The following is a 6,718-nucleotide window of genomic DNA, read 5'->3' on the forward strand; positions in this document are numbered from 1 at the left end:
GCCTTTTGTTGATAGTGCGTGATGTCGAAAAGACTGACAAGACTGCATCGTAGGCTCAGCAGATTCTAACGATTTGGCAATTTGCTGAGTTTTTCGTAAAAATTTAGCGCACGCGGTGGTCAATGACCTGCGTGGCGTAGCGGGTTACAACAATATATAATTTTAATAAATATATATTTAAAAAGTGTTGACTCAGTCAGTTATCTTCGCCAGCTTACCCGACAAAGAGGGTGATGCACCTTTGCTAAAGCCATACATGTGGGTGCTGTATCCAGAATCATTATGTGTATCGTGCAGAGGTAATGTTGGATTGTACACAGGATTGCGTTATCTGTACGGCATTCTCGCAATACTGTCATAAGGTACATCTTTGGAGATAACTTTTCTATCATTCATCTCTTTGTTTGTTTTCGATTGTTCGACGTCGTCTTCTCTTTTGCTGCTCTTGCTTTCGTTATCTGCGACATTTTATTATCTGATAATATCGATTAGGATAGATTATTCGAATCAATATATGTAAAGTTGACATTTTACAATAGTCAATATTTTAATCCAATTAAAGTGGGCAATTTTTTTTTCTCGCAATTGTACTAAACTACATTAATTTCTACGATCTCATTTTATCAAGAGGCACGGTAGTGCCTCGCGCCAAGTATAGGCGCAGCGAGGCACTATCGTGCCTCTATTACGCGAGACGACGTTTTGAGAAATCCGTAGATTACCGGATCTCAATAACGGCTTAACCAATCGCTTTCTTAATAGGCATATTGCATTGATTATGGTCGACTTATATAATAAAAGTCTTTTTATTATTTCGCTGCGTGGTCTATAAATAAAGATATCGCGATTATAATTTTGGTTACAAGAGTAAAATTATTAAGATTCTCCGTCGTCATTTTTACGTCTCAAAAAATGTCCCTTTCGTTTTCGCGTCGCTAGATGGTGCGGATTAATTTATCGACAGTTTGATAATATTATCGACTTTGTTGATTGACGTGTGAGGTTAGTGATCCGCAGTGATCCGTTAATTAAGGTAAGTGTGACTAATATTATTTAAATGTTATTTATAGTATATATATTATATTATATCAAATATAATTTAAATGTTATTATTAATAATCTTATATTTCAGAGATGGCTCAAATTCTTAAAGAAGGTAAAAATTAATGGTTAAATAGCGAGGTAATTATCAAAAATTTGTTTGTCAAATCTGTAACAAAATATATTTTATGATTAGGTTTCTTGTCTGATGGCTGCGTTTCGAAAAGGTCATATTAAGGTATTGAAATGGATGGATGGTAAATCACGTAACGCAATTTCCAAGTGATCAAGAAATGACAAGATCTTGATAGCGTTACCAGTGCAGGATCGGTATCAACAACTTCGATTACAACCACTAGGACATCCACCAATATTAATTCCGATTGAAAATTGAAAGGTCAATTAGTTTTTGAAACTTCCTTGAGGCATCCTGCTGATAGAGAAGATTTTGAAGCGACTGGTAATGAAACTTATGTTCCTGGCTAAGGAAAAAAGTCTTATAATAATCAATACGATGGAGATACTTTAAACACATCATCGAAAACGAGTAATACCAGCCCCAAACAAAGTATCGATTGCATATCGAATGTAATTTATGATTTTCAGTAATGTAACGTTAACGTATATTAATACGCAAAGATAATAATACTTTGGCATTTTCAGAGCTGCACAGTGCAAAGGAAGATTAATTACGGCGCATTGCTGGGATGTGGAAGAACCCAGATTATTAGTATGTCGAGCTCAACGATTAGAAAGTCATGATTCTAAAAGCTTTATTAAAGAAAATGATCAGGTAATATCTACTAATTTGTTTATAGTTACATTTTGAATTTATCTGTACATATATTCTATAGTGACTACATTTAATAAATAATTTTTTTTTTTGCAGATTGCACAAGCTTCTGTAGTATTAGTATCATTATTCGTGACATCAGATCATGGCATTGTCATACAGGACGTGAAACCAATCGCTGACGAAAATTGCCGATTGCTAGGTGTACATTCACCACATATTGTTATTTTAAATTCGGAAAAAAGCGTGGATAAAAGTAGCAAGATAGTGCAGTTATTAATGAGAGACTTCGAAGAACTCGGTGAATGTGACTCTGTTACCAGAAAAGCAGTAATGGACTTTAGTTTTCATATTAGCGTGGCGAATATGGAAGAAGCTTTTAAAGCTATTAAATCTATAAAGAATGAGGCTGTCTGGAAAAGTTTGGCTAAAATGTGTGTGAAAACGAAGCAGTTGAACATGGCTCTTCTTTGCCTCGGTCATATGAAACAGGCTAATGCCGCACGTGCTTTACGTGAAGCAATGCAAGATGATACATTAAATTTGGAAGCACAAGTAGGAATTTTAGCCGTCGAACTTGGTTTACATGTAAGTGTTTATTTAATGTGTAGTCACGAAAACAATCGGAGATTATTCACGATACTTGATATTAAAATTAGAGGAAAGATTAAGACCGTATAACGTTTTTTATTAAATTGCAGACCGATGCTGAACGTCTATTCCGGGAAGCAAAACGTCTCGATTTACTTGGACGGCTGTACGAGGCGCGAAATAAATTTAAGGAGGCGATTCAATTAGGTAATAATGAAAACAAAATCCGTGAAAAAAAAGCTATTACAATTACGCTCGTGCATTGGAGCAGCAAGGTAAAGTAGCGGAGGCTATTGATATGTATACGAAAGCCGATTGCCACCGGTTTGAAGTTCCCAGAATGCTTTTAATGAGACCTCGAGAGTTACTCACATATCTGAACAGTTCAGAAGAATCGTAAGTTACATCATTTAATAATACTAATCAAATATGTCGATCAAAAAATCGTTATAATACAAAGTGTTTCTTTTACTGTAAAATATTTTATATAATACGATTGATGTTGTCATAGGGAAATTAAAAATTGGCACGCTCAATATACTGAGTCAACCGGTGATATGGAGACTGCTCTACATCTTTACGAGCAAGCGAAGGATACTCTGTCAATGACGAGACTGCTCTGCTACTTCGGAAGAGACGATGAAGTATGTGAATTAGTAACTAGAACAAATCACGCCGCAGCAGCATATCATCTAGCTGCACATTACGAATCGAAAAATAACGTGATGCAAGCAATTCATTTTTATACGGTCGCCAAAGCTTATACCAATGCGATACGTCTATGTAAGGTAAGACGTTTAATTTTTTTAAAAAACTGATTCTTTATATCTTGTTTAATTATCCCATTTCGATTTACTTGACAAGAGTTTTTACGATATTTGTTATTCGCAGGAACATTTTATGCGGGAAGAATTGTGGCCATTAGCTATACTGGCGTCACGGCACTCACAGATAGACGTTGCTAAATTTTACGAAGACAATAATCAACCGGATCGCGCAGTACTGCTGTATCATAAAGCCGGTCTCTTACACAAAGCCTTGGACGTCGCATTCAGAACACAGCAATACAGTGCGTTGCAATTGATTATTACAGATGTAAATGCAGATTCTGATCCGGCACTGATTCGTAAGTGTGCCGATTATTTTATGCAAAATGACCAGATCGACAAAGCAGTGGATTTACTTGCAACTGGCAGAGATTATATGGCGGCCTTAAATCTAATCCAGCAACATAACGTTGTGTTGAATGAAGAACTCGCGGACAAACTGACGATTGAAAAAGTGAGCAACGATAACACGGATCGCGAGCGTATGAGAATTTCTACACTTGAAAAAATCGCGGAGATCGCCTTTGATCAGGGGAACTATCATCTTGCGACTAAGAAATTTACGCAGGCCGGTAACAAACTACGTGCTATGAAAGCGTTGCTTAAGTCTGGAGACACCGAAAAGATCTGTTTCTTCGCGCAGGTCTCAAGAAATCGCGAAATTTACATTATGGCAGGCAATTACTTACAATCTTTGGATTGGCAAAACCAACCAGAAATTTTACAGAACATAATTAATTTCTACTCCAAGGGTAAAGCTATGGATCTGTTGGCAAATTTTTATGTGGCATGCGCGCAAGTGGAAATCGACGAGTTTCAGAATTACGAAAAAGCATTAGACGCTCTGAATCAAGCGAGCAGATGTTTGTCTAAAGTAATGACACCGCGAGATCCAGATATTCACAGTCGGGCAGTGGAGTTAGTGAACAATAGAATGTCAGCAATCAAACGCTATTTAGATATTAAAAGGTAAATTTTAAAAATTAGTATTAAATTTGGGATAATAACAATGGCAATGTGAAAGTGTTTGCGAAGAATTAAATAAAATATTTAAATAGAATATATTTTTATTCAGTCGATATTTATAAATTTTAAACAAAGTAAAAAGTGAAACAGTTAATTTAATTATGAATGTCTTGTATCTTTAGCGTATCCTTCGTATTATATTAATTTTTATTTAACAGTTTATATAAATTTTGTTTTTACATTAATTGTATTTTAATTATATATAATCTATGCATCTCAAGTATTTTTTTCTTTCAACAGATTGTTCGATAGAAATGAAACGGAGACTGCAATGCAACAAGTTCGTCATTTACTCGATTCTCAAGGCTCCAATTTAGAACAATCGGTACGTCGTGGCGATCTATTCGCGACGATCACACAACATTACGCCAATATAGGCGATACTGAAAAAGCTTGTGCAACAATTGAAGAGTTGAAACGCTTAGTACCGGGAATTAATTTAACTTATTATTTTAATATAAATCTTTTAGAAGCATTAGGCTATAAAATGAAAGTTCAGCGACAAGATAGTTCTGATAAAGATGATGGAATCGAAGAACTTTTGGGAGAATATATTTTTATTCAGTCGATATACAGTGATAATTTACATTTATGATTTTAGTAAAAATATAAGTTTTGGTTATGGACCGTGGCGCCGGCGCCGTGGCCACGCCCACGACCACGTCCGCGACCGCGACCACGGCCCCGGCCCCTATTTCTTCCTCCTTTATGCCAACGTGGTGCTGTAAATAAAAATGAAATAAAATAAAATATTAAAATATTATTAAAAAATAAAATAAAATATTAATTATTAATATGATGTTAATTTTTGTTGTTACTTACGTTTTTTCACCATCTCTTCTAGTTCTTTTATTCTTTTTAATAAATCTTCTTTCGTTGGCTCGGCCGGTGCGGGCTCTTCGAGCACCGCGTGATGTCCGGTTTCGTCACGCCTTACGACAATTAATTTTGGCTGTTGTGCAGCCGTCTTCTTGGGACGAGAAGAGGGCTGCTGTTGGGCAGCCGTCTCCTTGTCGCAAGGAGACGGCTGACGCTCATTTTCGATTTCCATCATACTGAAAAATTAAAAAATATATATATATATGTGTGTGTGTGTGTGTGTATGTGTGTATGTATGTGTATTAATTATTAAGTTGTAATTTACTTACTTGTCGAATATGTCGTCGTTCATGTCCATGTTACTTATGAGCGCCATATTGCGTTATGTGGATTTGGAGGGAAGGATAAAAGCCGATCGCGATTTTAGTACGAGTTTTCAATAATTGCGTTAAAATGCGTTTGTAGTTTAGTAATTACGGTGAGTTTCGTAACGTATATTTACATAGTTTGTGACGGCTGTCACTACAATGAGAGTGAAGTATTGTTCGTGTTTTTTGTGAGTTGTGAGATAGATTTGGGTTTAAGATTGTTCGTCGTGCAAGGATTGTTCGTCGTGCAAGGATTGTTCGTCGTGCAAGGACTGTTCGTCGTGCATATAGTGATAACCAGGGTAAGATACGTTTTCGCTTTTTCCTGCAATCTTCGCTTATTTTTTCGCTATGACTGTTATCTCTTCTCGGTTGCTTTCTTGTACTTTTCTCGGTTCTGCTTGGTTGAATCAGCAAAAAAACGCGATTGTAGCATGTCGATTTTAAATTTACGCAATTAAAGATTCGTTTTTTGTTGTTGATTTATCTATTCTCTATCTTGTTAATTATTTTCTATCGCTTTCTTGTACTTTTCGCGCTTCTGATTGGTTGAATCGCTTTTGATTGGCTGAATTAACTAAAAAATGCGCTTGTAGCATTGCAATTAATGACTATTATCTATTTTCTATCACTTTCTTGTATTTTTCGCGTTTTTGATTGGCTGAATCGCTTCTAATTGGCTGAATTAACCAAAAAACGTGCTTGTAGCATTTCGGTTGTAAATTTACGCAATTAATGATTGTTATGTATTTTCTTTCGTTTCTTGTCGACTGTTATCTATTCTCTATTGCTTTCTTGTACTTTTTGCGCTTCTGATTGGCTGAATCGTTTCTGATTGGCTGAATTAATCAAAAAACGCGGTTGTAGCATTTCGGTTGTAAATTTACGCAATTAATGATTATTATCTATTCTTTATCAGTTTCTTGTATTTTTCGCGCTTCTGATTGGCTGAATAGCTTCTGATTGGCTGAATTAATTAACTAAGAAACGCGCTTGTAGCATTTCGGTTGTAATTAATTACTATTATCTATTTTTTATCATTTCTTGTATTTTTCGCGCTTCTGATTGGCTGAATCGCTTCTGTTTGGCTGAATTAACTAAAAAACGCGCTTGTAGCATTTTGGTTGTAAATTAATGACTATTATCTATTCTTTATCACTTTCTTGTATTTTTCGCGCTCCTGATTGGCTGATTAATGACTATTATCTATTTTCTATCACTTTCTTGTATTTTTTGCGTTTCTGATTGACTGA

At 35.5% G+C, this 6,718-nt stretch overlaps 1 long non-coding RNA gene and 1 pseudogene across 1 annotated transcript; both read left to right on the forward strand.

The window, feature by feature from the left end:
• The first annotated feature begins 641 nt into the window (after positions 1-641).
• LOC139112164 (uncharacterized) lies at positions 642-1,621 on the forward strand. Its single transcript, XR_011547338.1, has 3 exons — positions 642-1,033; positions 1,133-1,156; positions 1,238-1,621. It is a non-coding gene; the product is annotated as an uncharacterized lncRNA (long non-coding RNA).
• A 15-nt stretch (positions 1,622-1,636) lies between these two features.
• Positions 1,637-4,873, forward strand: LOC139112142 (intraflagellar transport protein 140 homolog; annotated as a pseudogene).
• The last annotated feature ends 1,845 nt before the right edge of the window (positions 4,874-6,718 follow it).

Source organism: Cardiocondyla obscurior, linkage group LG27 (genome assembly GCF_019399895.1).
Source record: "Cardiocondyla obscurior isolate alpha-2009 linkage group LG27, Cobs3.1, whole genome shotgun sequence".
Lineage (NCBI taxonomy): Eukaryota > Metazoa > Arthropoda > Insecta > Hymenoptera > Formicidae > Cardiocondyla > Cardiocondyla obscurior.